The sequence below is a fragment of the Polypterus senegalus genome, chromosome 1 (genome assembly GCF_016835505.1).
Source record: "Polypterus senegalus isolate Bchr_013 chromosome 1, ASM1683550v1, whole genome shotgun sequence".
NCBI lineage: Eukaryota > Metazoa > Chordata > Cladistia > Polypteriformes > Polypteridae > Polypterus > Polypterus senegalus.
In genome coordinates, this window is record NC_053154.1 from 340,892,282 (window position 1) to 340,916,647 (window position 24,366).

The 24,366-nt window shown below is 40.3% G+C and overlaps 1 protein-coding gene and 1 long non-coding RNA gene across 4 annotated transcripts in view; both read left to right on the top strand.

Annotated features, from left to right (window-relative positions):
- The window catches only part of LOC120517183 (ICOS ligand-like), a 90,384-nt gene that overhangs the window by 61,080 nt on the left and 4,938 nt on the right, over nucleotides 1-24,366 (top strand). The window lies entirely within an intron of this gene.
- On the top strand, nucleotides 6,039-20,149 carry LOC120517267. Its single transcript, XR_005631008.1, has 2 exons — nucleotides 6,039-6,203; nucleotides 19,851-20,149. It is a non-coding gene; the product is annotated as an uncharacterized LOC120517267 (long non-coding RNA).

Below are 24,366 nucleotides of genomic sequence, written 5' to 3' on the forward strand. Positions count from 1 at the left end.
AACCTGTCATCTTTACAGCGATTGACAAACACGGAATGTAACTTGAACACAACACATCCTCCAAATATGAACCTGATTGAAAGAAATAATGATAATCAAATCCTTGATGACAGCATCACTCATATCAGTCACAAAACTATTACATTGACAATCATGTTACGTTATTTTTAAAATGTTTCCTTTTCTTAGCACAAGAACAGCTGAGAAGCTTCGATGCATGTACTCCATAACGTCTTAAAAAAAATAACGCATTTAATCACACTTTGCATTCCAAGCAAAGGGAACTTTGTCAATGCATGATTTCCTGGTACACCGATTACATTGATGCACACATCAGAGCTACAAAATGTAAGAGTAGGAAGAAAGCGTTACTAGGACTGATCAGGAGGCAAATTTCATTTCAAAAGACTACCCGACGGAAGCCTTGATAAAAGCGTGGTTTGGTGCAAACTGTGCAAAAAGGATTTTGCATACCACTGAAGCACTTCAACCTTACGGTACCATCTAAATGCAAAACATGTTACAGCGAGCACAGAAACTGTGTATGATGTTAGCACTAGCAGTAGCAGTTCGAGTACCAACAAAAGGTGTCGGCAGCCCAAACCTGATGAAATTACTGGCTTCAGGACCAAAATTAGTAAGTCAACATCGGTCAAACTTACAAATTCTCTCGCAAAATGGATTACTTTGGACTGTAGACCACTAACAGTGCTGGAGGATAGGGGGTTAGAAAATGTGCTACAGTTAGCGTCAGGTCATCCAACTTTCCAACTGCCATGTCGAAAGACTATTTCAAGTAAAATTCAACAGCTTTATGACACTGAAAAGCAAGCAAAATTAGATGCATTACAGAAAGTGGACTTTGTGTCTCTTACTGGGGATCATTGGACTTCCGTGACCATCAGTAATTCTAATTACATCTAATTACAAAATGTTCAATGATCACACTGTTTTAGCCTAATGTACAAAATAATTTTGGCTAAGGTTACTCAGAGGTTAAAGGTGAAGCTGGTCAAATTACCTTTTATGTTTCTGACTTATTTTTTTAAGAAGAAAAACTGCACCTTATGTTGAAATTTTGGTTATTATTATTTAAAGACAATACTATTCTGAAAATGTACTTAAAGTACTTAAACTACCACTTTATTTTTAAGTCTGCCCAATTTTAACCAGGGATGATATTTTTGTTTCTGTTTTGAATTGAAATGCAGTTTAAAATGCTTTTATTTTTCAGAAATTAAAAGAGTTTGAGTTTACAATATTCATGTCCATGTTTATTACTTGATTCTGTCGCCCACTAAAACACTTTTAAATTTAAAAAAAACATTTGCGCTTTGGGGCAAATTCATTTGTCTTGATTACATACGATTAATCAAGATTAATTATTACACAGCCTCTAATTAATTAGATTAATTTTTTAATCGAGTCCCACACCTAATATATATATATTTAGATATGTATATGCATATATATGTATACAACAACAACAACAACATTTATTTCTATAGCACATTTTCATACAAACAGTAGCTTTACATATTAAAGAATAGAAAAATGAAAGACACAATTATAAAACAAAATAAATCAACATTAAGTAACATCGAATAGAGTAAGGTTCAATGGCCAGGGGGACAGAAAAAAAACTCCAGACGGCTGGAGAAAAAATAAAATCTGTAGGGATTCCAGACCAGAGACCACCCAGTCCCCTCTGGTCATTCTACCTAACAGAAATGAAACAGTCCTCTTTGAATTTAGGGTTCTCACGGAAGGACTTGATGATGATGGTCATGTAGAATTCTGCCTTTTAATCCATCCATCATTGTTGGAGCATCATGGTGCTTTGAGTAGGTGGTGGTGGCACAGAACAGAAGAGAGAGTAGGGGTCAGTATGGATTTTAGAGCCACTGTGAATAGTTATTATGATGAATTGAACATACAGAGTATCAGGATTAAGTTAAAGTGAAGTTAGGAGAAGGCCATGTTAAAGTAATGTGTTTTCAGCAGTGTTTAAAGTGCTCTACTGTATCAGCCTGGTCAATTCCTATTGGCAGGCTATTCAGATTTTAGGTGCATAACAGCAGAAGCCCGCCTCACCACTTCTTTTAAGTTTTGTTCTTGGAATTCTAAGGAGACACTCATTTGAGGATCTGAGGTTACGATTTGGAATATAAGGTGTCAGACATTCCGATATATAAGATGGAGCGAGATTATTTAAGGCTTTATAAACCATAAGCAGAATTTTAAAGTCAATCCTGAATGACACAGGTAACCAGTGTAGTGACATTAAAACTGAAGCAATGTGTTCGGATTTTCTTTTCCTAGTTAGGATTCTAGCAGCTCCATTCTGCACTCGTTGCAAACGATTTATATCTTTTTTGGGTGGTCCTGAGAGGAGTGCGTTACAGTAATCTAGTCGACTGAAAACAAACGCGTGAACTAATTTCTCAGCATCTTTCAGTGACATAAGCGGTCTAACTTTACTTATGTTTACTTATGTATATATATGTGTGTGTGTGTGTGTATATATATATACACACACATATACTGTATATACATATGTATGCATATATATATATATATATATATATATATATATATATATGCATATATATGTGGATGTATATGTATATATATATGTGTATATATGTACATACAGTTAGGTCCATAAATATTTGGACAGAGACAACTTTTTTCTCATTTTGGTTCTGTACGTTACCACAATGAATTTTAAATGAAACAACTCAGATGCAGTTGAAATGCAGACTTTCTGCTTTAATTCAGTGGTTGAACAAAAGTTTGCATAAAAATGTGAGGCAACTAAAGCATTTTTTGAACACAATCCCTTCATTTCAGGGGCTCAAAAATAAATGGACAAATTAAATAACTGGAAATAAAATGTTCATTTCTAATCCTTGGTTGAAAACCCTTTGCTGGCAATGACAGCCTGAAGTCTTGAACTCCTGGACAGTCGATGTAGTGACGTCTACATGGGGATTGCATTTCTCGTTTTATTTGCTGCCAGTTCACGTTTTCTCATGTCTTCCTTTGTTTGTTACAGGATGCTATTTTGCTGCCACTTTGAGGACTTTTCATTACAGTTTTCATCCTGGTTGCTGTGGTAGGAGATTTCAACGCACTGAAACGGAGGTAAATCCTTACCAGTCTGGTCTGCCTTATCCTTTATGGGATGAAAACTTGTCATTTGGCAGAGGGTCTTTGGGATGTCAGCCTGAGCTGCCATTGTTGTATCCTTGTTTTTAATAATGAAAATCTGGAAGATGATGAGAAAGTGGGAAGGTTTTGTGAAGCTTGTTGCAGTATGTGAATGAGTTGTGCTCTGGACATTATGGGATAGGCTTTCTATTGTGCCAGGTACCGCTGCGAGTGGCAGCCATTCCAGCAGCTCTGTGTATGACTTTATCTTTCTACCTTTTTTCTCTATTTCACTGATCACTCCTATCACTTTCTTTGATGTGGACTTGTTCCCTGGACACTTTTTACTACTTTTACTATGTGAATTTCCCCTTGGGATTAATAAAGTATCTATCTATCTTTTACCCTAGCAACCTTTTACTGGACCCAAAATGGGTGGATGGATAGATGAAAACAAATCTTGTGGAGATGTTATGAAAATGTGTAATTGCTACCAAGACATAAATTAGTTATCAGCACTGGGCCTCGGAGGGGCACGCTCAATGGGAGCCCCTGAACCCAGAGACCTGAGCTTTTTTTAAGACTGTGTGACCACACAGAAACATACACGTCATGGCAGCATCACCCTCTAAAACCTGCATTGTGGGGGATTCTGGAAATGTTGCGCAGCATTGCACGACCCACAGTTCTGTGCTCAGTCAGTTGATGGACATTCGTTCTTGAGGTTTATTCTACACTCAAAGAGTAAAAGGACCACTGCACTAACACTGAGCAGGACCTCCTTTTGACTCAGTCATTCAAGCCTGGATTCCACATAGGCTGGTCCACATTGTGATGATTACACCTCACAGTTTTTGCAGATTTGTAAGTTCTGAAATTTCTCTATTTCCAAATTTTTCTCTATTGGATGATTGGGGAGGCCACTGAAGAACACTGAACTCGTTGACATGTTCTGAATGAAGCCGATTTGAGATGACTTTTGTTTTGTGACTTTGTCCATTATCATACTGAAAGAAGCCATTAGAAGATAGTTAAGTTGATGTCATGGAGAGATAGACAAGGACAGTGACAATACTCAAATAGGCCATGACATTCAAGCTATGACTGAGTAGGCCAAGAAAACCTGGACAGTTGACACGAGGCAGGTTGGGTGCATGGATTCATGCTGTTCTGACCCTACCATCTGTGTGCCTCAGCAGAAATCGAGATTCCTCAGACCTGGCAATGTTTTCTCAGACTTCACCTATCGAGATTTGGTGAGTCTGTGCCCACTGCAGCCTCAGCTTTCTGTCCTTGGCTCAGTGATTGGTCTTCTGTAGTTACGCATAGCCCATCCTCCTCAAGGTGCATTCTGAGATGCTTTTCTGCTGACGGTTGTACAGAGGGGTTATCTGAGTTACCGTCACGTTTCTACCAGGTTGTTCCATTCTGGGTCTTCTCCTCTGACCTCTCCCTTCAACAAGGCGTTTCTGTCCACAGAACTGCCACTCACTGGATGTTCTTTGTGCTCCATTGGTTGCCACCTCTCGTTGTTCAGCTTTTAGAAACTTTATGGCACATGATGACTTAATTTTAAGGATAATTAATCAGTTTAGCCAGCAGCACTTTGATGAGGAGGTAGTGGTCATCTCTACTGTCACTAGGATCTGTGCTTGGTGTGGAGTTTCAGAGTTTAAGTATGTTTAAGAACGTTATAATAATTTGATGGGCTGGAATGAGACCGCTGCCCAGCTGGCAAGATCTTCTCTAGGGCAGGAATACCACCAGCATAGCAAATGGTAGAATTAGGGTCTAAATCAACCTTTAGGGTGAAGGGGGAGTCACACTGGAAGCTGAACAGGACCTGTATTTGCCATTGTGGAAGCACTGGTGTCACTAAAGTGAGGCTGTGTGTGTTCTGAGTGACCAAATGTATGACTGGGTCAGAGGGAGCCTGAAGGGCTCAGGAGGCCAGAGGGCAGGCAGAGCACCAGATGCCAGGGTTGGCCAAACCTCTACTAAGAAAGACATGGAGGCCAAGAAGGGGAATGATGGAGGTGGAAATATCTTCTAGAAGGAACACTACATTAGAAGATAAAAATAATACAGACTGGCCATGAAATGCGAGAGACAATCAGACCTCTTGCTTGGAGACCTTGCACTTTTAGGTGAAATGAAGGCTCATATGAGTACATGGAGACCAAGAATATGAGTGAATTTAAGGCCGAGCTCAAAGTGATGTAGGTATGGCGCTTAAAGCTACTTGACTTGCAGAGGCCAGAAGACCACAGAGTTGAGAGGAGAGTGGGACAAAAAACTCAACTGGTGTAAGGTAAAGAGAAGGAGATGGCCGGAGGAGTGAAGAGGAGGACTTCATGAAAACGATCAGCAAGTGGGCACATCATCGCACTTTAATAGAAAAGAGTTCAGATCTTTAAATGCAGACTGAGATCTTGTTTAAAGGTGCACCACATTTTAGTTTACGGTGTCGTCTTGGTGTATTTCAGTGCCCCCATAATGTCCACCGAGAAGGCCTCTCCTGAATGACCATTTCCAGCCTTTTCTGAACCACTGCCATTAGGAGTCAAACTTACTTTTATGTATGTTTAGTGTTTTGGTGATGTTTGATTCTCATATGTTTGCCCGTGAATGTTGTTAAGTAAATCCACGTAAATCTAAAACGTTCCAGCTTCCTTCTCTTGATTTGTTGTTATCTGCTTTTCAAATTTCAGCTGAAGACTGCCTGCCTGCCATTATTGGAGAGACAGTTCAGATCCCCTGCTCTCTGCACACTACAGAGTCCTTAAAGACAGAGGACATCTCACTCGAATGGGAAACATCTAAAAGGTGACATCGTTCACGCGTGCGTCAAAGGAGAGGATCATCTGTCAAATCAGGACCCCAGTTCCGAGGCCGAACGCAGCTTTTCAGATCTGAACTGTCACGTGGTAACTTCTCACTGAGCCTGTCGAACGTCTCAGCAGCTGACGTAGTCTGGTACGACTGCCGTTTTAGTAGAAGTGGGGAGGAGAGCAGCACATTTCTGTGTCATCAGTGCCTTCAGATTGCAGGTGAGGAAACCAAAACTCTTATGTCCTACAATCAACCTGATCTGTTATGGAAGTTCTTCTTATCTACCTTTAAGTTATATAAATAATAAATGGCTCATCATGGGAGAGGCAGACCAGTGTCTGTCTGTCTGCTTGTTTTCATACTTAGTGTTTCTCCAGACTCCCACAGTCTTCCTTGTCAAGTGATTTTTAGCTTTCATCTGAAATGCACTTCTTCTTTAGGAGCTTTTCATCCCTCTACGTGTATAACAGTGAAGTGTCCAGTTTATTTTCAAATAAATTCATAAATAAGAAAAAGATTTGATAAATACCCCATCATAGGAACGTTAAACGTATCTCTCTATATATAAAATCTAATGTCTGTCTGTCTGCCTTTCACGAGAGAACTACTTAATGGATTTAGATTGGGTTTTGTTCTATAATTTGCTTGAACATTCCGGATGATTTTGCAACTTCTCTCATTGCGCTAAGAATCTTTGTTTGCAGGAGTGATATATTTATGTTAATCCAAGACAGAGGCTGCGGGCCAAGGGCAGGGGGAAGCGTGACGTCAGGAGTACGGCGGGGCTTGCTCACTGTCCTGTTTCACTACTACGTGGCGGACGGCTAGTTCATTATAATTTGAAAATTCAAATAAATCTGTTTATTTAGAATTGTTTGTCCTGTGTTGTGTTCCTGTGTTTCAGATAATAATGACTCATGTCTGAAGTGTAGGCGTCATTGAGAATTGCTTTTTGTTCTTTTTAATTCAGCATTCTGTCCTTTGACATTCCAACTGTGTTCAATAAGCACCCCACATTATTTGGGCTTACATTCCTAGTTCCATGTTGTTCTGGCTCAAGGAAAGACAAAATGATCATTTTTGAGAATAACGACCAGGAGGCACATGTGGTCATGAAATGTGTCAAATTCATAGCAGGAAACAAAACTATCAGTCATTTGAACTCAAATTGCTAATGAAAAATTAAAACACAAAGATGGAAAAACTGTAGATTCTGATCTCAGATCATTTACAGCCAGGCATGCCAGTCTGTATTTGATGACATCACCTATCACACATTCCCGAGGGATTCTGGGAATGTCCATCATGGCAATAAGTGATGCTAATCACTGGAAAATAAAACATAAAATAATTTAATGCTTCTCAGAAACATTTTTTGGAACAAAATAAAAATAACACAAGATTCTTCAGGGTAAAAAATTACATTTAATGTCTTAAACAATAGTCCAGAAAAAAATTAAGAAAAAGCTTCCACTACATTATGATTCACTGCTGCATTTTTGGTTATATATTGTTGTGAATTTGATACCAAAAGATTACAAATGTGTGAGGCCTTCAAAATGGCACAGAAAGAAAAGGCCAGAAACCTAACTGGCCTGCCCAAAAATGGGTCTCACCCTAGGGCAGCCTGACCCTAGGAATTCACTTGGCTTCACGCTTGTCTAGGCCTCAGAATGGCCTTTAAAGAGCAAAATGCCAAAGAACAGTCTCAAACATATCAAAATATATTTCACAAAACAAAGTGCTATGAAACTCCGGCTTGTACAGAGACAAGTCCAACCAGAAACTTTATGAACAAAAATGGAAATAATAATACTGAAAAAACATCAAAAGGGTATCCTGAAAGGCAATCCTCAGCAAACAAGTCCCAAAACAAAAAAAAAGAAATCAGAATCTTTGGAACCATTACAGACGTCATAAAAAAGTGTAAATACAAAGAAACAAAGAGTTAAAATGAGGACCCACAAATCACCAGTCACATTCAATGAACAGCAAGGGTCTGCACTACCTGTGAGCCTTTATAGGAATGGGTGCAGCCCCCAAATGGTGACTGACAGGTAGCCCCGCCTCCTGGGAACCTCCCACAAAACAAAAGGGACAGGGACAGAAAACTGATGAACACATGGAAAGCACACAATTAACAAAAGTGACAAAAATATATAAAGAATAAACATAAATGACAATATTACCAGTAACTATCTAAGAATTAAAAGTGAACGAAAAAAGACACAAAAAAGGAAATAAACGTAATTTGGGGGGCTTACACATAAAAATACTGGATTAAGGTATGAAAGCAAATATGTCTGTTTTTGGAATGCTGGTCCTCTTGTCTTTGCCAGCTGACCTGTCTGTCATCTCCACGACCTCTCCATTAATGTCTCTGCTTTCATGCGTCAAGAATGTGTTGTTTCTGTGTTTGATTGCATTCCCTGAATCCTTGATGAGTTAGAGCCACGAATGCTACTTGTTAGTGTACTGCGGCTTGATGACTAGATGTTTAATCCCTCATTAATACATTGGACAGCTTGTTTAAATAATTGAATCAATGAAATGGCGTGAAGCACCTTGAGCATGAGAAAGGCCCTGTATAAATAAAATGTATCAATCCTATTATTAGATTGGGCAGAACGTCTGGTTTTTGTGCTGTTCCTACTATTGGTCTCCTTTTTGAAAGTTTCCAAGGTTTCCATGTTAAGCTCATTTAAATGTAATACACAAGCAAACTTTCATGAAAATCTACTGTTTTGGAGTAACGCTTGATTTTTGTGGCGTTCACCCTCCCCATTAGGACTCCCCAGTGAAATTCTTAAAACTCTGCGAAGCCGGTATTTTAAATTGCATGAACAGTAATAATGGAAACACAAAATGATGTTTAATTAGACATAACCATTTTTGATTGATCCACAATTCTTTAATTGAAGTCTTCTCCTCCGCTTGTCATTCATTCCATTGAATCAGCGACATGGAGTGTCACCTTCACTGTGAGTAGGGCTAAGGCTACCCAAGATGACAACTTCACTATCGTCAGCTGAACTATTTTGGTATGATAATGCAGCCACGGGCGGCACGGTGGCACAGTGGTAGCACTGCTGCCTCACAGTTAGGAGACCCATCTGGGATCACTTCCTGGGTCCTCCCTACATGGAGTTTGCATGTTTTCCCCATGTCTGCATGGGTTTCCTCCCACAGTCCAAAGACATGCAGGTTAAGTGGATTGGCACATCTAAATTGTGCTTGGGGTGTGCCCTGCGGTGGGCTGTCACCCTGCCCGGGGTTTGTTTCCTGCCTTGCGCCCTGTGTTGGCTGGGATTGGCTCCAGCAGACCCCAGTGACCCTGTAGTTAGGCTATAGCGGGATGGATAATGCAGCTATTATTTAAAAAGCCAAATTTCCCCCGGGGGACAATTAAAGTCCTATCTGTTACAACGTTTCCATTGAAAGTCGAGATTGTAGTATGTATCAAAGGAAATATCTGATCAGCGGTGGGTTGGCGCCCTGCTCGGGATTGGCTCCTTTTGTTGGCTGGGATTGGCTCCAGCAGACCCCCGTGACCCTGTGTTCAGATTCAGCGGGTTGGAAAATGGACGGATGGCTGGAAATATCGGATGAAGTTGTGATGCATTTATTTCCACGCCATTGTAGCTGCTTATCCCTTTTACATTTTTTGAAATGTCACATGACCTACACTGTATGCTAAGCTGGACCAATGGCAAGCTACGTATGCGCAAAATTTCATAAAATTACTTGAGCCATTTTTGTATGATTGGCCAAGAAACAAACAGATAAACAAACAGACTGGAGGTTGAATCGAGGTCCAGAGTAAGGAAAAGGGATAAATAACTTCAAACAAAGCCAAAAACAAATTAAAAGACAGATAGAAGGTATTGCAGTTTTAATTATAAAGATTCATTTTGTTAAATTAGTGCTATTTGTATTTACTTTGTTTACTTAAACCACTAGCTGTGCTACCTTTGAAAGACAGGATGAAATCTAAATAATCACCGTAGACATCAGCGTTAACGTTTGCAGCACACCATCTGTTTCAATGTATTTTGTAATGCATGTCGTAATAAAGCGTGTCGCATTTCTCATCCCAAAAGATGGCGCATCATCAACATTAGCAGTGTTTTTACAAGTCCTAAACCAAATGGCGTATAACAGAGACACAGCATCCGGACAGACACACAGATGCACAAATACACAGACAGTGGGAGAGAATAATTTGGAGGTGACAACAGTGTTTCCTCTAGGGGGCGCTAGCTCCCTGGTTGGAATAAGTTCTTTTTAATTGGGGCATCTTAAGTAACCCGAGACTATATAGATATAATTTTAAAAGGCGATACCACTCCAATAAGAGAAAATAACCTGGCTTTCTTTAATGACGATTTACGCGCATAACAGACGAGGAAGCCAATGACAAGAGTATCACCGAGGTGGGAGCCTGATGTATGCAGTCTGACATTTTCGTTGCTGCACTGGAAGGATTTTCAGGATCAGATGATGTTATTTCCCATCCATCTGTCGGCTACAAAGGTGCGCCGGGCAGTGTGCCAAGGCTTTATACTCTTCCTCCATGTGCAGGCCCCCACTTAGGTGAATCATGCCATTCCAAACAAGGCAAAGAGAGGACTCAATTTCAATGCTGACTTTAACACACAGAAATAGTGCGTGTTGCCCATTTGTCTCTGTCTATCTCATCCTATGCTTGGCCTAGCAGTTCTAAATGCTGAGCCCCTTTGTACTAAATCTGGCTCAGCGTGTAGAAAGAAAAGAAAAACAAATTTAAAATATTTGCACAGAGCACAGTGACATTAAACTTATATTCTGATTACAAACAGTTAAGTGATTTGGTTTGCTTAAAAAGAAATCTACAGCATCTACAGCAGGCATCTAGTGCACCATGCAGTCCCTACATTGATGGATTGGAGGCCAGATGTCCACATGACCGCCATTATCAAACTCTTTGCATATGTGTAGGCTAGTCGAGGATTGTTTAAACTAGGGAATGGGGGGGCAGGGAGTTTAGGACAGGCCAGATTTAGATCTATACATGGAAGAACAAACAATGGTGTAGAAATAAAAATGCATAGTAATGTAAATTTTAAGCAAACACGTAAAGATAGAAGGATTAACACATTAAAAATAGCTTGCCTTAATGCTAGAAGTATCAAAAATAAGGTAAGTGAGTTGGAGTTGTATGTAGCAGAGCACAATTATGATATTATAGCAATAACGGAAACCTGGCTAAATAACAAAGATGGGGATGAGTGTAACATAGAGGGATACACATTTTTTAGGAAGGATAGACAGAACAGAAAAGGAGGTGGGGTTGCTGTTTATGCCAAACAGGAATTAAATGTAAGTCATCTTCAGTTGGATGATGAGCCCCATCTTAGTGAGGACATGTGGCTTCGCCTGGAAAATATTAGGGAAAAGGTCTCATTTTAGGAGTGTGTTATAGACCACCCAATTCAGACAGTAATTTCAACACACATCTTTTTAGTAATATCAAAAAGGCAAGTTTACAGGGGGATATTATAGTCATGGGGGACTTTAATTATCCAAATATTAACTGGGATAACCTTACAGATGGAGGAGCACAAGAGCAGGAGTTTTAGAAGTAATCGTGACTGTTTTTAACACAGCATGTTAAAGCACCAACAAGGGGTGAAGCCTATCTGGATTTAGTATTCTGTAATAATCAGGATAGAATTGAGGGTGTAGAGGTGATTGAACCACTAGGGTCAAGTGACCATAATGTAATACAATTCTCAGTATTTTGTAAGAGTACAGATGCAAAGACTAAAATTGTTAAGTTGAACTTTAGTAGGGCTAATTTTGAGCAGATGCGACAAAGTCTAAGTAGGATAGACTGGGATAAGCTTTTAAATGTGGAGACAGTCGAGGAGCAGTGGAACAGGTTTAAAATGTTTTACATGTAATGCAGGACAGATACATACCTAAATTTGGAAGTAATAGGAAACTAAAAAATCTCCACGATGGATTAATAAAGATTTAAAAAGAAGTTGCAAAGGAAAAACTGCTGTATAAGGCATATAAGACTAATGACTGCAAAGAGAACCGTAGCGTATGAGAAATGAGGCCAACCATTAAGAAGGATATCAGAGAGGCTAAAAGACAGTTGGAGAGGAATATAGCAGATAAGGTGAAAGAAGACCCCAAGAGATTCTTTCAGTATTTTAGTAGTAAAAGAACAGTTAAGGAGGAGGTCAAGTTCATCAGGAATAGTAAAGGGAATTAAAAGATACAGACAATGAAATAGCAGATGCCCTAAACTTACATTTTTCTGAGGTGTTTACAAGTGAGCAAGTGGATAACCTGCCAGAGGTAAACAAAACTACTAAGGAGGTACTGAGGGATTTGGAAATTGTAGAGGGAGAAGTGCTGCTCAGATTAAATAAGATGAAATCAAACAAATCACCAGGCCCAGATAATATTTATCCTCGTGTTCTTAAGGAGGCTAGTGAGTACATATATAAACCCTTGACACATATTTTTAGGAAGTCACTGTGCACTGGAGAGATTCCAAAGGACTGGAAAATGGCAAATATCATCCCATTATATAAAAAGGGTGACAGGGCAGATCCAAGCAACTATAGGCCAGTAAGCTTAACAAGCATCACAGGAAAATTAATGGAAGGAATTATTAAGGATAAGATTGAGCAACACATGACAAGGACAGGAGTTATTCTGAACAGTCAGCATGGGTTCAGAAGAGGAGGTCGTGTTTTACTAACATGTTGGAATTCTATGAGGAGGCAACAAAAGGATACGATCAAAGTGGAGCTTATGATATTATTTATCTGGACTTTCAGAAAGCATTTGATAAGGTGCCACATGAGAGGTTGGGCATCAAGTTAAAAGAAGTGGGAATTCAGGGTGATGTTTTTAGATGGGTGCAGAATTGGCTCAGACACAGGAAGCAGAGGGTGATGGTGCGAGGAACCTCATCAGAACTGGCTGATGTTAAGAGTGGTGTTCCACAGGGGTCAGTGCTAGGGCGCTGCTATTTTTAATATATATAAATGATTTAGATAGGAATATAAGTAACAAGCTGGTTAAGTTTGCAGATGATACCAAGATAGGTGGATTAGCAGATAATTTGGAATCCGTTATATCATTACAGAAGGACTTGGATAGCATACAGGCTTGGGCAGATTTGTGGCAGATGAAATTTAATGTCAGTAAATGTAAAGTATTACACATAGGAAGTAAAAATATTAGGTTTGAATACACAATGGGCGGTCAAAAAATCGAGAGTACACCTTATGAGAAGGATTTAGGAGTCATAGTGGACTCCAAGCTATCAACTTCCAAACAGTGTTCAGAAGCCATTAAGAAGGCTAACAGAATGTTAGGTTATATAGCACGATCTGTGGAGTACAAGTCCAAGGAGGTTATGCTCAACCTTTATAATGCACTGGTGAGGCCTCATCTTGAGTACTGTGTGCAGTTTTGGTCTCCAGGCTACAAAAGGACATAGCAGCACTAGAAAAGGTCCAGAGAAGAGCGACTAGGCTGATTCCAGGTCTACAGGGGTTGAATTATGAGGAAAGATTAAAAGAGCTGAGCCTTTACAGTTTAAGCAAAAGAAGATTAAGAGGTGACATGATTGAAGTGTTTAAAATTATGAAGGGAATTAGTACAGTGGATCGAGACTTGTATTTTAAAATGAGCTCATCAAGAACACGGGGACACAGTTGGAAACTTGTTAAGGGTAAATTTCGCACAAACATTAGGAAGTTTTTCTTTACACAAAGAACGATAGACACTTGGAATAAGTTACCAAGTAGTGTGGTAGACAGTAAGACGTTAGGGACTTTCAAAACTCGACTTGATGTTTTCTTGGAGGAAGCAACTGGATAGGACTGGCGAGCTTTGTTGGGCTGAATGGCCTGTTCTCGTCTAGATTGTTCTAATTCTAATTCTAATTCTAATTCTTTCACGTGAAGCCTGTAAACCAGGAGGACTGACTTAGATCATTTATGTTAGGGGGGCTGGTGGGCTCATGGCCTTGGAACCCCTGCGGATTTTGTTTTTTCCTCTGGAAAATTGTTGTTGTTTTTTCTGTCCTCCGAGCCATCGGACCTTGCTTTATTCTTTGTTATTTAGTATTGCCTAATCTTATTTTTATATATTGTGGCGGCCAGGACGTCCCTTCAATATATGTTCCAGGGGAGCAACCATGAGCTGCTCAATACCTCCCCTGGGATGCTTGGTGGCAGCCCCCAGCTGACGGTGGTGCCTCAAATTCCCACAGGGCTTCATGGGAGACGGAGTCCTCCACAGCCCTTTTGGGATCCAGGGTGGCTGCCAGGGGGCACTGCATGGGTCCCTGAGCCCGGCTGGATGAGTCTTCAGCCCCACCCGGGAGTGCAACTGGATACAGGTGATCAAGCACCTGGAGCACTTCTGGGTGGACTATAAAAGTGGCCAGAAACCACCACTCAGTGGCCAGAGTCGGGAGGAGGAGGACGAAGTTTGACGGGAGGAGTGGTGGTGCCAGAAGGGAGTGTTTTGTGCTTAGACTTGTGCTTTACTTGGGACTGTGTTGTGCCTGTGGGGTTCACGGGGAAGACGTGCTGCACAGATGAAGAAAAATAAATATTTGCTTTACACGTGCCTCGCTGTCAGTCTGTGTTGGGTCGGGCGCAATATAGCGCCTTGTTACTATGTTTATTAACTTTTCTTTCTTTATTTTGTAAAGCACTTTAAGCTACATCATTTATATGAAAATGTGTCTATAGAAATAAATGTTGCTGTTGTTGTAGAGTATCTTAGAAGTAGCATGAAAGGATTAATAAATGTCAGAAACTTGTTCAAGCATATCAAGAAACAACATAAAGGCCAAGTGAACAACAAAGAACAAAAAGGGTCTGAATAAAGAATCAAGAAGTTGGCTGACTATCAAGTAACCAGGAACTCAAGAAGTATTAGAAAGGATGGTAGGGACCAAGAACAGAGTGAAGTGAAAATGGAGTGAAACTTTTTTGACCATTCTGAACATTTAGTTACGAACTTCTGTAATGAGTGCTCTCCTCGTCAAGCATTTGCTGAAGAGATAATTAAAGACGCAATGGACGAGTTTTCTCCAGCCTGGTTTCTGTTTCAAAGACATCTCATCAAACTTGTCCTAGTAGAAGATAAGTTTCTTTCATTAATTAATATGCGAACTAGCAAATCGTGCTTGCGAAAATTTTGTAAGAATAAAAGCATTAATGAAATGATGATGATTGGAGAGAAGAACATCACACGTTAGAGTAAGAAAGGAGATTATTTTAAGAAGCAGTGACTTGTCAGAAGACTCAACATTAGAATAAGGGATGTTATTATAGTCAGTTACAACAGCAGGAACAGTTACAGTACAAAGTGTGACACGAAGAGGTTAGCAGAACATATTGGATAAGAAGGGAAATGCAAGGCACACAAACAGTAAGTCAGTATGTGTGAAGCGTGGCCGTCAGATAATGGAATATACCGACGTCTAGAAGAATTGTCAGAAAACATAATTTGTTGTATAGATATTATTGTGAGTGAAAATATTCCCGTGAGTAACCCACAAGTATCTGTACGTTTAACTCGGGTTTCAATGTAACTCTGGAAAATATTGTGTACAACTGGCCATGGGTAAAAACGGGGCCTGGCAAATAAACTCTGACGTCATTAAATGTTTGTCTTTGTGACTTGGTGATAGTCATACAATATGCTACACGAACAGCCTGCACTGTAATATAAAGGGAATATCTTGTTTTGAGTTGTCAATGTTATGGAATCCCTGGAGTTTTTCTGTCGTAATGTTTCTTGTTGTCTGGCAGTTTGCCGCTGCTCTTCAGAAAGGTTGTGTGTGTATTTAATTTTTCATTCACTGTCCAGATGCAAGACTTGCTGCCGCTGATCTTCGGCTAATGTCGCTCTGTGATTTGTCATATGTTGTCTTTGTTGTACTAAGGCATCTCGCTGGTGCTGGTTGGTCTGGCGTGATGTCGATGTTTCAGGTAGGTAGGCAGGTAGGCTGTATGTGCCTTTTCATTTTATCATGAGGCTTATGTTGAAGTGAAGGAGGTGTAAAATGGTGTTGTCATAATGCAGTTTCAGTCAGTAACAAAGTATGCACTGAATAAACAGTCCAATACCACAGTCGATAATTAGACACATTGAAGAAATGCAGACTAAAACTCTGCCTGGAACATGGATTCCTTCCTATTATTGTGGAGGCATATAATAGTTATGACAACTGTTGTTTATATCGAGAACGGACAGGACCAAAACTCTGCCAGAAACACAGATTCTTGAATTGAAGACTTGAAGATAAGCCTAAGACTAAAACTCTACCAGGAACATGGATTCCTCGCTATTATTGTGGAGGCATATAGTAGTTGTGGCAACCGTTGTTTATATTGTGCAAATAATATAAGAATTTCTACCACAACAGGCAGTTGTCCATTTATTTAGGTGGATAAGCTGATTTCTGTCCATCCAGCAGTTACACTCTGTTGGACATATTCAGAGTAAACATTTGCAGTATCTTTGTTATGTGCCATTTGATATGGGATTCATAAAAGCAGCACTAATATTTGTGTGGCACCATCTGTTGGGTAGCAGAGACATAGCAACCAGATGGGCACGCAAATATACAGACACTTGTCCTTTTATCAAGGTGCATTATTGATTAGATAGATAGATAGATAGATAGATAGATAGATAGATAGATAGATAGATAGATAGATAGATACTTTATTAATCCCAAGGGGAAATTTACATACTCAAGCAGCATTATACTGATAAAAACAATATTAATTACAGAGCAATAAAAATGCAATGCAAGTTAAAAAATGCAAGGAGAGAGTGTGATGCAGGTATACAGACAGACAATAACTTTGTATAATGTTAACGTTTACCCCCCCGAGTCACATACTGTGGGGTCTCCTCAGTCTGTCAGTGGAGCAGGATGGTGACAGCAGTCTGTCGCTGAAGATGCTCCTCTGTCTGGAGATGATCCTGTTCAGTGGCTGCAGTGGATTCTCCATAATTGACAGGAGCCTGCTCAGCACCTGTCACTCTGTCACAGATGTTAAACTGTCCAGCTCCATGCTGTGAAATGATGAGTCTCAACACACTAAAAGAAGGTTTGGGGCAGCCACCCGTATATTGTTCCTAGCTGCAAAAGGATCTTTTTAGAGCACAATTGATGATGCTGGTTTGAGTTCCCAAGATGAACTGACTCGGTTTGGCAATATGGAGACTTTATAGTCTGTAACCCGGGAGTGACTTCGGTCTGGGAGCCGGAGCCGGAAGTGATGTTGAATCAGGCAGGTTTTCCCATATTTGATCTGCAGAATTCACAGAAACAGGTTTAGAGCACCCCGCCACCCCCAGGCCCGGCGGGTAGTCACCTCCACTTAGTCTATTCAGCTCACTCCTAGTCGCACGTGTGTAACAGTGCCTACAATAGAGCCTGTCTACCTCACCATATGTCCAGGCGTGAGGCGTCCCTTTTCTTTATGCTGCCTTAAGAACGCTATTTAATTGTAGCCTTTATCATGACCTTTACACGAAAGGCTGGAAGCACAGGAAGATTCTTTCTTTCTTTCTTTCTTTCTTTCTTTCTTTCTTTCTTTCTTTCTTTCTGTCTGTCTGTCTGTCTGTCTGTCTGTCTGTCTGTCTTTCTTTCAACACTGCCCTCATCATGACATCCAGATATCAGTCTCCAGTTTGAGACAGATCCATCCAGCATCGGGGTTCACACAGTGCTTTACCAATATTGTTATCACACTGGTAAGCTGCCCCCTTGTGTTTTCTTTTCAAACATACTGACACAAACTGAACAGAATTATGAGGTGGGATATCAAGAATTGTTGGTAACAAAATAATCTTTTTAGGAATACAAGAGCTGTTTAGTGGGGGCTGAACATCCCATCATATGAATTGAAGGCAACAAAATGATAAAAGCTTTACCAAATTCATTAGGCATTATCTGTTCACCACTTCAACCTTGTGATTTCTTATTTGGGGGGTAAAAAAGCAGCTTTTATAAGACTTTTTAAAATAGAGGCTAAAAGCGTTGAATTAGAACTAATCATTCTACACAGCAAATTCCTTATGCAGATTTAGGTGACCCAATGGAATTATTTACCAAAGTCCAGTCCCTGACCTGGAGCTCTGTGCTCAGTTTTGGTCTCCAGGCTGATTCTGGGACAGAGAGCTCTGAGCTACGAGGAGGGACTGAAGGAAGTTTAACCCTCATTTGAGCCTTTTCAGTTTAAGCAAAAGAAGACCTGACTGAAGTGTTTAAAATTATGAAGGGAATTAATCTAGTGGATCGAGACTGTGACTTTAAAATGAGGTCATCAAGAACACGGGGACACAGTTGGAAACTTGTTAAGGGTAAATTTTATACAAACGTTAGGAGGTTTGTCTTCACACAGGGAACCAGAGACACATGGAATAAGTGACCAAGTAGTGCGGTAGAGTGTTGGACTTTAGGGACCTTCAAGACTTTACTTGATGTTATTTTAGAAAAATTAATTGGGCAGGACTAGCGAGCTTTGAGGGGCTCAATGGCCTGCCCTCCTCATCCAGGTTGTTCTGATGTTTTTAGTTTAATCAGGATTGTCGAAATTTGGGCCTGGAGGGCCGCAGTGGCTGCAGGTTTTCAATATTCTAACCCTTTTCGTAATCCCTTCATTTTAATAGCCCTGTTTTAAAGGATTCAGTCCTCTGAATTGATTCCTTTCTTCATTAAAGGACAACCAAACAGAAATGAGATGTGAAATGAGCCAACAGATGACCAGCTAAATTGGGTCTTCAAACTCCAACCAATTTCACTCCAACCAGTTTCTTAATGAGAAGCTGATTCTTGCTGTTAAGTAAACCTGTTGTTTAATTCCACGGCCTGTTGCTTCTCTCATTCTGCCACAGCAGACATTTCCAAAGCTGTTGATTTTCTGTTTTTTCTAAGAAAACCATCAAAATGTTTTGGTAACCTGAGAGATCATCCTCACCGAGACCTTCACCTTACTTTATTTTCAGATATTGTGTGATGTAAGCTGGTCACATGGTGGCTTGTTTTGTGTCTCACTATTACTTGGCTGCTAATTAATGAAAAAGAATCAACAAAGAGGCCCAAGTCAAGTTAATTAAAACGAAGGCAAATGAAGTTAATTAGCAGCAAAAACTGGTTCACAAATGAAGAAGATGATTAGAATGAAAACCAGCAGCCACTGCGGCCCTCCAGAACTGGAGTTCGACACCCGCGGTTTAAGCAAATGGTGATTACGAAGTGACTTAACAAACTTATGACGGGTCTTAGTTCAGTGGACCCCAGATGTCATTTTAAAATGCTTGAAGAAGACACAGATGGAAACTTTTTAAGAGGGAATTTTGAACAGACATTGGGACATTTTTCTTTAGACACAAAACAACAAAGACATGGACTGATTGACCAGTTAGTGTGGTGAATATTAGGACAATGAAAACTTTACTAGAGAATTTTGTCCAAAAGTTAGATAGACGTTGTAAGTGTTAAGAACATTTACTTACATTTTATTATGTCATATGTTTAACTGTTCAATGAATTGCTTACTTGTCTGCCCCCTTTTAAGAAAATAAAAATGAAATGTTCTCATGTCAGGTATAACATACACAAATCCAGTGAAAGTATTTGAAGTCAATTGGTAAAGCGTCATTGTGAAGGATTGTGGGGTGTCTGTGAGCCAAACTGAGGCCTCTCCAGGCCGGTTTCCCAGTCCATTGTACGTATTGAGGCTTAAACTGGGGCTGTGGAGTGTTGGGAATGAAGCAGCAGCAGCAGGTTTAGTCCATTTAATGTGTTTCTGTCTTTCCAGAGAGTTATTCTGTCCCAGTAGTTTATGGACAATCAGCACCGATGTTGAAGAATAAAGAAGCCTATTTCACATGCGTGTCTACTGGGGGATTTCCTGCTCCAAAGGTCCAGTGGTCTGTGAATAAACAGCCAGTTCAGGACTCAAGACGAGTAGACACAAGACTGAGCCGAGACAGCAGGGGTCTGTACAGTGTCACCAGCATCCTGACTGTGATTGTGACAGGAGACATGTTTGTGTCCTGCACTGTTGAGAATGAGAGGCTGACAGAGAAGAGGACATCGGCTGAAATTGAATGTAAGTAAAGAAACAGCGGGCCACAAGTCTAGAAAGTCAGATGGGAAAGATAATCTGGTGAGCCCCACACAGGCCCACCATCTTTCCTTTTCTATTGTGTGGAGCTTCAACTACCGTCACTGGCAGCAGACATCTAGGAGTACAAAAGGCAGCTGTTCTTGTAGACTCAGTGTATTTAACATAACAAATGCTCTTTTATAAATTGATAATACAATCAAACATGTACCACATTTTCCTGAAACAAAATTACTAACAACATTCCATATCAAAACAATTACGTTTGATATGCACAATAACTTCCAAGGTGGAGCAAACAAAAAAATTCCACAATAAGCAATGACAAAAGCCATTCCCGGCTCCACTGTAAAATCACGCAGTGTTCACTGTGCACCATGTGCGGGGCTGAGTGCGGTGGGGCGAGTCCAGAAACAGTTGGAGTGCCAGCTGGGAAACCCATTTAATTCAAACAAAAAAGATCAAAACGCAAAACACTGCTGTCTCTGTGACGCTACAGCAGTTGTCAGCTTGATGTCTTTAAACTGCTCTGGTGACATTCTTAGGGACTTTATATCAAGCGTGGTCAGGTCCAAATAAGACGCCACCTTCCAGGAATGTCTCCCTTTTGTACCAGATGACCTAAAAGGGGTGGAGCTTCTTTGGCTCTGTTGCCCTAAAGGGGCGGTTCCTCAAAGCTGTGAGGGAAAAATAAGACAAGACTGTTAGTGACGGCGCCCCCTCTTGTCCAGGAGTGAGCACGGAAGGCGATCCTCTGACACGGATACGTTTATGAAAAATCAAACGCGGCTTTTATAGAATGAGAGCACTTTAACGGCCACTGATGTCCATAGTTTTATGGTGTCGTTTGGATAATATGATTAATTCAAATACTATTTAACAGAAAAGAGATTTTATATAGGTTTGTTTTTAAAACTAAAAGCTTTTTTCTTTAAGCCCTTCATCTGTTGAAGGTGGGAGTTTAGTCTTCTAAGGCAGGGCTTCTCAAACTCGGTCCTGGGGGCCCACAGTGGCTGCAGGGTTTTGTTTCGACCCGATTCATAATCGGTAGCAACAGCGGATGACGCTTATCTCATTTAATCAACTGGTATATATTTTTTTCTCTTCTCTTATTCTATATTAAGAAAGCACAGCAGCATGATTTCAAAATATGTAAGACATTTAGAAATATTTCTATTTTTGCTAGAGATTGAAATGCTTAACTCACTTTTGATGATTTCATTCTGTTTTGTCCTTTTCTCTGTGCAGTTTGCTCTCTTCATCGTGTCTTAATAATGACAACTAAAAACGAGCAGAGCAGACACCACGACAAATGGCACTGAACCATGAAAGGCTGCAACTATTTCAGCGTTAGAGCCACTAATTAGAAAATAATGGAATCATTTAACAATTAGAACACCCGGAAAAACAGAATGAAAATCAAGAAGGATATACTGTTAAAAACAAGAAAAAATACATTAATTCCATATAACTGCTTAGTACATAGTGTTGCAGGCGGCTGACATCCATGCCCAGCCAGGACACCCCTGCACACTATATTCAGGGGGAGCAGCCCTGGACACTGCAATACCTCCCCCTGGACACTTGATGGTTGATGGTTTGGGCAGCATATGCATCACACCCGGAAGTGCAGCCGGAACTCGGTGATCAAGCACCTGGAGCACTTCTGGATGAACTATAAAAGGAGCCAGCGAACACCACTCAGGGACCAGAGTCGGGTAGAGGAGGACAAGGTTGATTGGGAGGAGTGGTGGTGCCAGAGAGGTGTGCTTATTTGGACTGTGTTGTGCCTGTGGGGATTACGGGCAAGACGTGCCCAAGAAATAAAGAAAATAAAGTCTTTATTGTGTTTTACACGTACCTCAGTGCGAGTCTGTGTCGGGAGCAATATAGCACCTTTTATCACTATATCTCTCTATCTCTCTTTCTCTCTCTCTATATATATATATATATATATATATATATGTCTTTTGTAACCAAACATAGCTCTCTGACCTCTATATTATTCCCAAAACACAGAACCTGGGAAATAACAGTTCACTTAATTAGCCCAGGAGTCCAACTTTAAACAGAACTCGTTGGAACAAAAACCTGCAGCCACCGAGGGTCCCCAGAGCCGAGTTTGGGAATCCCAGTTCTAAGGCCTTAAACTAAGTAAAACGTATGGAAATGAGTAACTGAGAATTTGTTTTATAAGTAGATTGTATTTTTGCTTAGTCCTTTCTGATCCAAATGCTCCTATTTTTGCTGGGTTCCTTGACTAAGTTAGTCTGTTCTTTAGCTTTATAATGGCTCACATGACGACAGCAATCACATTCACTTTCTCCCCTCTACATTCCGTGTATAGTTGTTTCTGAGCCATCTTTCCTCGTACCAGGCACACGTCATTAGGAGGCATCTTCGAGGCTCTGTACAGGTAAGCACTTCCACCCCAAGCAGAGAGGGGGCGCACTCTTTAACACAATGTCTCTTTCCATCGGCAGTTCACGGGAACCTGAAACATCACTTTAAGGTCCACTTCGTTATGATCTGCCTCTTCCAGGAATCAAAACCAACCAGGGTCAGAAGGAGGCAGTCATTCTGTTGACTAACCACGACTGAGAAGGATCACACAGAAGCACTACGTTTTATTCTTGTTTTAGCACCTCAGGTGTTGTTTATTTGGGAGAGATCTTCCCTCTCTAGCCTTGGATTAAATGGGGATCCTCTGGTTCCCCAACACTTCTTTGTGGCTCAAAGTCTGCTAAGATCACACTAGTTTTATTAGAATGAATGAATTCATAAAAACTGCTGTAATGACCCAACGCCAACATAAGCCTAGAAAATATTCTAAATGTTGATGTAATTCAAACTGTAATCTGTTAGACTAACCACAGGATTATAAAAGCAGAACAAAGTAAACCACCATTTCACTTGCAGTTAGTTGGTAAGCAGTGGTTAGTGTTGGGTAGATTTTACTTGAACTTTACCAGAGATTGTAAGGACAGGTCTAAGCGAGGGCTGATGGAATATCTGATATGTACAGTATGTACTGTGTGTGACAACATGGCGCGCTCACTTAGTGCATTTCAACGTCTATCAAATTGCTGGTCAACAGTTCAGCTTATTTGACATTTCTTTGGAAAGAGAAAGTGTCAGGGCCACGAGCGTTCAGAGAGAGAGCACTAGGAGCTGAAATTCCAGGTTTATTAGTTGGTGTAGATGAGCATTTAAATTCTGTGAAGTCAAACTGGAGTGTGGGAAGATGAATTAAAGACAAGTTCAGTATGACACACAAGTAAAGAGATGGCTGACAATAAAAATCTGTGGCTACCCTCGTGTTTCAGCATGCAAAACACAGAAAACAGCAAACTCCTTCTCACGCCTTGAGAACTCATTGTAAGCCACTCATTTTTCAGCCATTCATCTTTTAAATATTTTATTTATTTATTTTTTGCACTAACAATGTGTTTAATTTGCAGATCAGATTGAAACTGTGAAAAAGCTAAAGGTAACCAATAGAGGAGCCCGGGTGACAGGAATGTCAGTGCCAGTGGTACTGCTGATTGGAGTGATTGTGACGTTTGAGTTTATGAGGAGCGAAACTTTTAAGAATAACCACAATCCAGCTGGTATGTTGAACACGTGAGCTGATGGTGTTTAATCATAGAAATGTGTCCACAGAAGGCCCTTTACACTCCAGGGTTTCTGTTTTATACGAGTAGACAACTTAATCCTGGAAGCGTCTACATTATTAGCCTGGTTTTACATTTACTTACCCCTGGAATCGTTAATATGGACTGAAGAAACTTGTGAAGGATTCATAACAAAAATCAATCATAGTCTCAATCCAAAATCCAAGAGGCACAGTGAAAGAACAGAGTTAAAGATCACAAGAATCCAGAAACTCATTAATTACCAAAAATAGCAAAGCAATGCGGTAGAGCTCACTTACCACCTATCACATTCAATGAACTGCAAGGGACTGTGGGAGTTTCCTTAGCTTTTATAGGGCTGAGGGAGCCCCTTGACAACCATAGACATGTGGCCCTGCCTCCTGGGGTACCACTCACAGAACACAAAACATAACAGAACAAGCATAGAAACATAAATATTAAAAATACACAGAACTAATAAAAAATAGAGAATAATGCAAATAATTAACACCAGTAACATTATTAACATAAAAAAGATGAGCAAAAGGGACATATAAAAGGAACTTAAACAC